Source organism: Manacus candei, unplaced genomic scaffold (genome assembly GCF_025592945.1).
Source record: "Manacus candei isolate 608988 ecotype Guabito, Panama unplaced genomic scaffold, ASM2559294v1 h1tg000014l, whole genome shotgun sequence".
NCBI lineage: Eukaryota > Metazoa > Chordata > Aves > Passeriformes > Pipridae > Manacus > Manacus candei.
In genome coordinates this window covers 40,643,774-40,655,328 of record NW_026138062.1, presented here as the reverse complement: position 1 = coordinate 40,655,328, position 11,555 = coordinate 40,643,774, and positions in this window count along the sequence as shown.

The window sequence follows — 11,555 nt, the reverse complement described above, 5'->3', positions numbered from 1 at the left end:
TCACTGAGAGAAGTCAGTTGTAGAGGGAGTTGACCTTGTGGAGTGTGGACACAAGCCAGCCAGTGCTATTCAGCCTCAAGGCTTGAATCAACTCAGCAGTATAAACACAGCCAAACAGTCTGTATGTTCAATGAGATGAAAAGGAGCAAACAATTCTGATTCCATTTAATGCCAATTTACGGCTCTTAACATTGCCTTTCCCACAAATCAAGCAGTTGTATTGTCTAGTTGAGGGCTTTTGTCCAATGACAGGATGAGAGTCTGAGAAATCTGTCTGTTCTGATAATATTGCAGGGAGTGTTCACGTTTACTATCAAGGCTTCACTAAGACATAGTCAACATGTTGATTTTGCTAAAATAAATGTCTGGAATAAAGGACAGCACTAAAAATAAACATGATCCTAGGAAGGACATTCACTTTGTTTTTCCCCTGATGGGAAGAGGTACAGCGTGCCAGCTTCCAAGTTGGTTGCTAACTGAATAATGAACAGGGATAAGCTAACTCTGACTATGTTTTCAGTTTCCTTAGGGAACTTGAAGCCAATGAGTTTGAAGTTTTTCTATTAACATCTGAATACTTCTGTGCAGTGGGGCCCTTTATGCAGCCCAGGATATGACTGACTTTCTGGACAGCGAGCACACATTGCTGGCTCATTGCATTTGGCCTTGTTGATCTTCATGAGGTTCATATGGGCCCACTTTTTGATCTTGTTGAGGTCCTTCTGGACAGCATCCCCTTCCTCAGGCATGTCAACCACACCACTCAGCTTGGTATCATCTGCAAACTTGCTGAGGATGTACTTGATCCCACTGTCTATGTTATTGTCCCTCAGTAGCTGGAGCAAGACGGCTTCATCAATAGGCTTCCCTTGATCAGGCAGCATGAAGTAGAAACCAACCACAAGGTGTCCTTTGTTGTCTCAGTCTCTAATTCTTACCCATAAGCTTTCAAGCTGCTCATGGCTATTCTTCAGAGAGATCTCTTCACAGTCTATCACATCCAAAGCACTTGGTGTAGAGGGCAACCCCTTTGCCCCTTCTTCCTTGCCTGCCCCTCTTGAACAGCCTGCACTCATCAGTAGCTGCACTCCAGCCATAGGATTTGACCCACCAAATTTCAGTAATAGCAACAGTAATAGCACCTTACAGCCAGATAATTTGCTAGAATTACGGTTCACAGGACATTTGGCATCATAGATCTAATTTATGACAAATAAATAGATATAAATATATCATTATGAAAATTTCTTCCTGAGATCCCTTGTTTATTCCTTTAATACTCTGCTGTTCCTTTAATAACTCTCAGTGCGTTCTAAACCTAACTTTTAAAAGTATATTCTGTAAAATTCTGTATTAATATTGTAAATCTTTGTACAAATCTTTGTATTGTACAAAAAGAGTGATAAGTTTGCAGCTCGAGATACTCACATATGAATAAGATGGATGTCTCCAGTCCTTCTGCTGTTGAAACAAAGGCAGACATCAATAACTTTAGTGGAAGTAGCATATGAAACATTTTCAGGGACCTAAAATGGGGAAGACAAATGGCTAGGAAGGAAAGAAAAAAATAAACCTCAAAAAACCCACAAGCAGAACCAAAACCAAACAAAACCTGCACAGTAGCAAAGTTTGTTAATGCATCACTTAAATTTACCTTTAAGTAAACTAAAACAATCAAACAAGAAATCTATAGCCAATTCCAGGCTTATCAGGCATCAGAAATTCTGCTAAAAGTCTTTTGGAAAAATCTTTGTATCTCTTTGTGCTTATGAAATAAGGAAATGCTGACAAGCCCTCTAGAAAATTAAATAATGCTTTCTGAAATGTGTGGAGATCTCTAGGTAGAACTGTAAAGCATCAGATTGTGTACAATTCTGAGTGCATTTAACAGATGACTTTGTAAGCTCTGAAGGATTTTATGGGTTTATTAAGAGCACCTTAACCTTTCCCTACTTGTTTCTTGGATACAGGCTTGAAACCCCTTTACACCTCTCCTTCAAATTACAAACTCTTCTATTGTATGCACATGTCTGGCACAATTAATCTATATTTTGGTAAGGATCTCTTGGTCTATTGTTATATAAATAATTTCTCCAAATGTTATTTCTCTAAATGTTCTCTAAATGTCCCTTATCCATTTTTTTTTCCTAAGAGGGTCTTAACACTCAAACATTTACCACTCTAGTCTAAATATTCCTCAGCTGAACTACAACATGAGTAGGAAGAGAACTGCAGCATTAGAGAAAATGGCAAAACGTTCCCTCCGTGAGCCAGATCAGGCATTGTAAATCATGCAACCTTGAGAAGAAAAGCTCACATCCTTCTGCCAGGACTTCTGACTACGAAGTTTGTAAATTGAAAACTTTAGCAAATCACTTCTTAGCTGAAGCTCTAGGAAGGATAATTTTAATTTAAACATTGAAATACAGAAAATATTAAAATCAAAAGCAAAATATTGCCATTTCTCTTTCAGACTCGTTGCTAGGGAATAAAAGTAGATTATTCATTCTTCATCTAACAGTTAAACAGAAAAGACAAATCAGTTTCTTTTCCAGGAGATGGAATGGATTGGGTTCCATTAGTTTACATAGTTTGTAGCTCAGTTTGGCTTCTTCTTATTGCAAGTAAAAGGTATATATTCTCAGAAACACTTTAAGAAAGCACTTACATATCATTGTGTTCAAATGAAACTGTGCAGAATAATAAATAAGTGAGACTCTTAACTGGCCCAATACTCAGAATGAGTTTGTCATTTCCTCATTGGGACAGCATTGCTTTAGTAACTGAGCCATACGCACTCATTTGGAAAGCTGAGAGTAAGATCTCTTTCATGCTTTCAGAATTCTTTCAGAATGGAGTCTGAGGAAAGCCAGAAGTGATGCTGACATTCTAACTACACAGCATGATTTGCAGACCTGAGGACTGAAAGGAGATGAAAACACCTTGTGCAGAAGGATGGATTCTAGAAGAATATTTTGCACTTGCAAGAATACTATCCTGCTCTACTTGCTGCAGATTGGAGATAGGTTTTTATTCACTTTGCAGGTGCAAATTTATTCTCACAAGATAAATTAAAGAAGCAAACTAGTGTGCATATCCTCTTATCTTCGGGCATCTGTAGACAAAGTGATGAGCTCTCTGATTTGGTTTCCTACTGGAGGACACACACAATATTTAGGCCACACATTTCATGCCCATAAACAAGAGCTCCAGACTCTCCTTGTAGTCTTAGACCTTCATCTGGGGAGAGGAATTTCTTCCTTCTACATGGATTCTGAGGCATACTACTGTCAGAAGATCACTATTTAACACTGAAGAGTAAACCACACAGAAGCTTAGAAGAGAAAATAGAGAAGAAAATCACCAGCTGATCAAGGAGGAAGAGTTTGCAAAGATAACGTAGCAATCACATTCTCTGATATGCAATTTCGTTCCATAGTATAACTGGAAGTTTTGTAAAAGCGGGTTTTCATTAGATAATTTCAATTTGTATGAATCAAAACCAACTTCACCAAAACTCATGCAAAATTCTGCATAAAAGCCCTCCTAGTTTCCTGTCATCATAAAAACTACTGCTTGGTAGAATAATCAGGAGCTTGGTCTTCCTTGATTTGTGAATTCAAGATAGATCTCTTGTGCAGGTAGATCTGGATTCCTAAACTCTATATTGTTGTTCTCAGAGCCTAAAATTCCTAACTCTAATGATAACTTCACCTTGGCACTGAGGGAGAAACCTGGACACTTGGTGACCTCGATCATAACCTGTGGAACCAAAGTTTTGGATTTTTAGCTCTGCCCTGGGAGACTCCATTGGGTTTTCCTGACCAATGGAAACCCTGTAGACTTCTGCAACACTGACAAAAAGCCCCAGATTCACCAATGGCCTTGAATTAACCACAGAAATCCTGGAACTTAAACCAAAATAGTTACCTATTTTTTGTTTCTTTGGTAGAAAATGTAGAAATGTCAAGTTTTTGTTAAAACCAAGCAACAGTTTTGTTTTGACACTAGCAGTGTTTCCTAAATTGACCCTATATTTGACTTCAGGCTGTGCTGCTTTAATACACCCAAAATAGATATCCTTGACAGTCTACCCTCACTCTTCAATTAGTCCTGATTGCTATTATCTGTCTCTTATGTTGAGTAGAATAACAAGAACCCTTTGCTTCACACATTTACATGGGTGCCATTCTGCTCCCATGTACTTATTATCCTTAGGTCCCTAGAGATGTTTGTCTGTCCTAATGTTGAATCTGTAGAGGTGAACTAGGACAGTCACAGTGCCTGGTGCTTAGCAAGGAAGGCATTATCACCAGCTCTCTGGTAGAACCTTTATCTTACATTGAGCATGTCAAATTGCATGAAACATCTCTGCCTTTCCCATGGCAGGAGGTACAGGCACCACCTTGAGAAATAAATGTCTTGGCTGATAGTTTACTGGCTGCTGTAGAGGAAAACAGCAAAGTAGTTGGCTGGGAAATTCAAAAGAAAAAAAATCTCCCCCAAAACCCCTTTTCTTGGTATTTTCTTTATTTTTGTGAATAAGCCTACAACAACCTTGAACTTGACTTCATAGAGTATCTGTCCTACACCTAAATAGCATCAGGATTCAAAACACAGATTTTCCTCTTTCATGCGAATTCCCAAGCTCAATTCAGTAAGCATTCCCTGAGGTGTCCCAGCAGATAGAATCCTACATTAAACAAGAGAGACATTGGTCGTGTCACCCTTCTCCTTTTGTCTATGTGGGTAAAGCTGGATTTTGCCCACAGAGGAAATGTGTATTCATGTATCACCTTTTATAACTTCCAGATCAGAGGGCAATATAGGACAGGTCTCCATCAGTCTCACTGTTGAAAGTGTCTCTGCTTGGGTAGAAGTGTAATACTAATTGGGCTGAAGAGCATAAAAATTACTGTAAAATTAGCAGCCAGAATATTTAATTGAAATTAGGGAAGCTTAAATTCAAGGACATGCCATAGTTCTCATAGTTCATATGGAGCCTCTCCTTTTGTCAGGTACTGGTTCCTTATGGCTAGTTTAGGCATCTTTTTGCTTAAAGTGAGGCTTTTTGAAGAGGTAGCTCAGACACATAACTTAGAATCTGGATTTTGATGGGCATCTCAGCCCAACAACACTACCTTCTATGCCTTTTATGGATCTAGTGTTAAATGACTTGCTTAAATTCCAGTAAAAGCTTTGTGGTCACACTGGGAACTGATTTCAGTTCTGCAAAGCCCAAAACAAACAATTCACAGTGGAGTTCATCTTTTCCTCACCTTTCTAGAAAGAATATAATAAACTAGGTTTCCTTACAGGATTGAAAACAACAGCAAGAAAAAATCTGCATAGGAATTCAAACCAGTTTAATGGTTTAAAATAAGCTCTCAAACAAATAAAGGTTAAAGAACAGTTGCAGTTCAGCATAAACCTCATAATTTTAGTAGACAAATCCAAAACCAGAGCAGTTTCTCCACCCTTCCAGACTGAATCAGGGTTTAGATCGCCACTCTCTCAGGTGGCCTAGATTAAGATTCACAATTATGCAATGAAGGATGGTTGTCAGACTGAATGGAAGACGACATTTGGGTACCTTATCTTATAACACTTCATAAGCTTTGTTTAAACAGTAAAAACAGTAGACAAAGGTAAGTTGATTTTGCAATAAAAGTTATTTTTATGAAAGCAAAAGTCACATGACCTCTTACTCAGCTTTTAAGAGAGCAACAGAACTTGCTTTGCCTGCCAGCCCTGAAAAAACCTGAATTTAATGTCAAAGATGGAGGTCTTATTAGGCAACAGTGGTAAATTCCAAATCTTACACATTTATAACTTCCCTCCTTGTATTAACCTCCCCCTCTGGATGAAAAAAACCACAATGGAGTTAAGCTTAGTGCCTCACAGCTCTCGACCACCTTGATTTTTCACTCAGCAAATTTTTCAAAGGGAAGTATAATGATGCGTAGTTCGCATACATGGCACATGTTAGTGAACATGCACTGCAGGAGGGAAATCAAGGTCTCTGTGGGTCCTAAATATCCTAATTCCAAACCACATGTGTCAAGCTACACTGAGATTTGTCACTGCTGTATCCCTCTCAATGTAAAATCAATATTGCAGGCAAGTCTTTGCTTGTTGCTTGCTAATTTCAACACATGCACATTTCTCCAAAGTCTCTTTAACAATATTTTTGGTAAATATATCATGCTGGATAACCACACCCAGTTTCCTTCTGAAACGAAGCTTTCTTTTTCCTTCCCTGAACCCTTTAATAAACTCCTCAAATGGAAACCCTGTAAAATCCCATGCAATAATAAGAAGAGCCAAGAAAAATCAAGGTGAATAATTAACAGAATAAGCACCCAAGGAGTATACGCTAGTGATCTGCTTAGAACCCATCTGTACTTCAGCAGACTGATATAAAATAAGCAAAAAGAAGCTGTTTAAATACCAGAATAGTATTTAGCCCTTTTCAGAGAAGAAAAAGTGGTGAAAAATATAATGGTGATATTTCTGCCCTCCCTTTGTAATGAAAGTGGCTTTGGTATGTATAGTGAAGGACTTGTGAGTGAGACACCAATGCCATGGCACAGGTAGCACCATAAGATGCAAGGAACCTGGAGGGTCAGTGCAGCAGAAGGGACAAAGTAACCCAAGGCTAGATATAATGTGCCAGAGTCAGGAGGGAGGGAGGAAGATGGGATCCTGTAGATAGCTGTAATCTGCTCATAGGTATGGGGGAGTGGGGCTAAACTGGGATGTACAAAATACTGCTGGGAAGGTAACAGTCAAGAGTGGAGAGTAAGGTGTACAAAGCTGAGAGGGATAATAAGTTTTAGATAGTAAATTTACAATAGAAGGAACAGTTGTGCTTTTTCAGCCACTCAGTCAGCACCTCCACAGCTGGAATTCATCCCTGTTTTCCTAACTTTAGGCACCTTATGGGTAGATGTGTACATGTAACATGTAATCATACATTCAATGGAGTTCAATTATGGAGCTTAGGATGTTTTGAGCTCACCTTATGGTAGACATCTCATCAACTGAATAAATCTGTTGCCTCTAAGGACAGTACTGACTTGGGACTCATTAGTCTTTCCAGTGCTAAAATACTGTAAGATAAGTCTGATGGAGAGCAAATTAAAGTCCACATCCCGCACCTTTTCTGTAATGAGGACTAGAACTACCCAGCATAGAAGGCACTCTACACTACAGTGAAGTTCAGCTCCTGCAGAAGATTTATGGGGCGTCAGTGTCCAATTCTAGGCACTTGCACTGATAAAAGACTCCAGATTCAAGTCTGTGAGAGAGAGAGAAGCCAGTTAGAAGCCAAATACAAATATATCTAAAACAGTAAATTCCTCAGATGCTTCTACGTGGCCACTTAGATCCATCTGAGACAAAGTAGAGTATGGCCTTTATGGAGCTGGCAGATATCACTACTTAAGAGTAGACTCAGCCTCTAGCTGCCATTCCAGAAAAACAGAAAAGAGGTATCTGGGACAATCTGAAAGATACCCTGGGCATCTGAAATGCCTCTCTATGCAAATAAATTTACATCTTGATCTCCCTTGATGACAATGGAACTTGGCTGACCTGTAAAGACCTACAAGTAGACATCTAAAATTAAGTCTCTGAAGCTGAAACACACCCCAAGGCCTCAGGTCTCACCTCTATGTCTAGTGCCATTTGAAATACCCACCTGACCTCCAGCCACCAGTCTGGAGGAGCATAGGTCTCCTCTAGGTGTTGTGTCATATCTGACAGCCCCATGAAGATCTTCCAGCCCCTTGAGGGATTTTAAAGTTCAAGCAACTGAATTAAGCTTCTGGCACCTAGACCTTCAGTCACTCCTAAACGTACCCAGATCACTGTCCAGAGAAAACCAGCACATCCAGTGGCTGGGTAGCCTGTATTCATGCACACAGAGGGAGAGGAACTGTTACACTTTAAAGGAATTTGTAACAGGACACCTTGCAGTATGGCTACACAGTTGTCTAAAATAATAAGGAAAAAATTTAACTAGAATAAGTAAAAAACATTTAAAATAAAATTTCTAAAGAATTTGCATGCCTAAATCCAACATTACTTCAGTATTTCATATTAGCCAGGTAGTCACTGGATAAAAGTAATAAACAGCCTTTTGGAACTTGAACAGGCCAAGAGTTGGTTGTCCCCTCCTTCCTAAAGTCCCTAATCAAGAAGTTAGAGATACAAATTCATGTTTATGTTCTCCAACTACTATAATAAAACTTTATTTTTTTCACAGGGAAACAGTTTCTGTGACACAAATACCCAGACACCTTGTAAGCTTTTGTAGGTAAACTGTGTAGGAAAACTATGTGTGCAAGTGCATGTTTGGCTTGTGGTCCTAGAACAAAGGGAGTATAGCACTGAAATCTCAAAGCATAAGGTGAAAAGTTTAACTTTGAAACTGGGTATCTCAAATGCTGTTTGCGTATATGAACAACCGTATTGCTTGAAAACAGGATTAGTAGCTCAGAAACCCTTTTTTTCTTCTGCTGGGTTTAAAATTAACAGCAATCCATACCTCATTTAGAGAAAGGGTGTTTAGCTACTAGCCTTCGAAGGAGAGCTTTAAGGCAGTGAATCTCCAGGGGAGAACGTAAATTGTAATGGCAAGTTGAGACTTTAGTGTGTGAATCCTCTTTGTTTCCCTCTTAGATGGGGCTGGATGGTTTCATACACACTGTGTTGAGTTTCCTAGGCCTCATTCTTATTCTAGCTGTGCATCTCCATCATCTCATGTTTCTTTTTGGAAATCTAGGCATTGCAAAGCTTGTTGCTTTGATACCTAAGCTCATTTCAGTTAATTATCCTCACATATTTTCCTTACTACTTATCTCTAAATACTTTAAAAACTTGCAAATTGTAAATTATCTATATTTGCCTCACTTTTTGAATTAAGTCTCATAATAGTGCAACATACCACACTTCCTTTGGAAACAGAGGTTATTAATGGAACAGTCACTCATATATATATGAAGTTGATTAACCTTAAACAGACAGTATGGACAAATCTACCATAAACACAACCACCTTTTAACCAGTTGCTGTGTGTCAGGCAGCTGCAAGAGAGGGCTGCTCTGTAAAACTGGCTGAGCTGGCAGCCAAGGGTGACAGCAAAGTTGGTGGGGCAGTGCCGTCCCTGACACAGCCCCATCCCGCAGCACCCTAACCAGCAAAGCAGGTCTGGTGACAGTGACCACATTCAACCACAAGTCCAGATCATCAGACCAGTCCAAACAGATGAGACAGGTTGAGTCTAAGGTCAGACTCAGGACCAATAGGTTCATGGCCAGGCACGAGTATGCTGGCCACACAGCTACAACAAGAAGCTGAGACAACAACTGGGTCTGAAATGCAGCTCCAGAGCCAAGATGAGTATCCCATTGAGTGTCCTTGCAGCTCTGTCCCACCCTGCTGTCTGATCCAAGGTCACAGTAGAGTTGGCCTCTACTGTGACAGTAGAGCTGGCCTCAGAGTACAGCAGCCCTACCACTAGGAAAATGTGGTTGCTGAGTCTCTGCACGATCCTGACACTGTGATCCAGAAATACACTTGCTGGGACAATGGCAGGTTAACTCAGAGGATGTGACAACAGCCCTAGTAGTTGAGGCACTTCAGATGTAAAAGCTCTGAGCTTGGACTTCCTCATGCCTAAAAATGTTAAAATCCAGATTTTCCTCTTCCTGGGTGAGGCCTCCAGTTGCATGGTATGAAGGTGGCCATCACAAGCCTGTTCTTTGTGTTTTAAAAGAAAAAAAGTTCTCTGCAAACAGAGGTGTTAATGCCTGCCCTTGCCTGAGGTGACTTCTGCTTTGCAGCCTTCAATTGCTGAAGAGTAACGTTAGAGGTGGCAGTGGAGAAAGGGGGAAATTCAGATATTCTACAGACTTTTCTATTTACTGATTTAGATATATTTGTATTTGGCATCTAATTGGCTTCTGTCTCTCTCACAGACTTGAACCTGGAGTCTTTTATCAGTGCGAGTGCCTAGAATTGGACACTGACACCCCATAAATCTTCTGCAGGAGCTGAACTTCACTGTAGTGTAGAGTGCCTTCTATGCTGGGTAGTTCTAGTCCTCATTACAGAAAAGGTGTAGGATGTGGACTTTAATTTGCTCTCCATCAGACTTATAGTATTTTAACACCGGACAGGCTAATTTATATCACAGATGAATATATATAGTGATCATTTTCCCTTTCCTCCTCCATTTGGCTAATTCACGTGGCTTAACTATCCCTCAGCTATGCTGAAGACTTCTGCAGGAGGGAAGGAGGGAGGAGCTGCCATTCAGGTTCTTCCCTACCTCCCCGACTGGAATGGGCTGCTGCTCTGTCACCAGCTGACCTTTGCCTTAAAGACTGATGCACTTCGAAAAGGTGCAACAGGGCTGGTCCTCTGTAATTTGATTTTTGTTTGCCATGGAAAGGCTGGTTTGTTTGCTTTGCACTTAAGGCCTACAGATTATTCAGGACTGTAAAACTCTTCAAAATTACACATAAGTAAATACATGAAAAACAAACAATGCTGAAAATCAGTCTGCTCAAAAGGAAGGGACTACTATTGCTTAATAATATATACCTACCAGACTTCATTCTATGGCAGAAAAATATGTTTTCCACCCTTCAAATGTCTTCTGTGAAAAGACAAAATCCTTAACATTTTAAAAAACAAGTTTAGTGTCTGTGTTTAAAAGAGTACTGTGCCTGACTTTCTACTTCAGGCTGTTGTTCATGACATCAGAGGATAATGAGGTCAGTGTTTAAACTGAAAGTCCCAGTTTAACTTTTATTGTTGTGTACTGCTTAAACTGGAACTATTGAATCATAAACTATGATAGGTAAATGGCACAGCTTTAAAGAAATTAATTCCACAGTTTAGAGTTTCCTGTCCTGATCCCTCTGGGCCAATCCTGAAGTCCTTGCTCATTTCCTTTCTCCTGATTCATCAAAGTGTTTAAACACTCTAGATTTCAGAGGGGTTTAAGCATGTGCTAGTTGATTCAACACTTTAACCAGAGCAAATCCCTACTAAAGTCAGTAGAATTTTTTGCCCACAAAGACCTAAAGTTTTGCTCTTTTTTTTTTTTTTTTTTAAATCTGTATTTGAAATTAAGAATTTATGTGTTTGGTAGTTGTTGCTACACATCACTCCCTGCCCAAACCAGTTTTTTCACTTTGGCTATTTAATCTCTGGCTAGCAGTATTAGTGGCAAGAGGAATTTAACAGATGGGGTAGTGCTGGAGTAGGTGGAGATGTGTTGAGAATAAGGTTATAGTAATTTGTTTCTGGTGCCACCACTCTACATCATATTTAAAAACTAAGAAAGGCACACTTTTTCTTCATCTCTTCTTGAACTATCTCTACCAGTTAAACATCCTGAAGTATAGCGTAGCTTTATTTTCTATCGTTGCTTAGGTGTAAGCAAAATTTATCAGGTGAAAAAAATGGAAATGTGTGGGAACTTGGTAAAAAACAGAATGGAGAAGATAGAGAGGAATGGCTCCTTAAATCTCACATACATG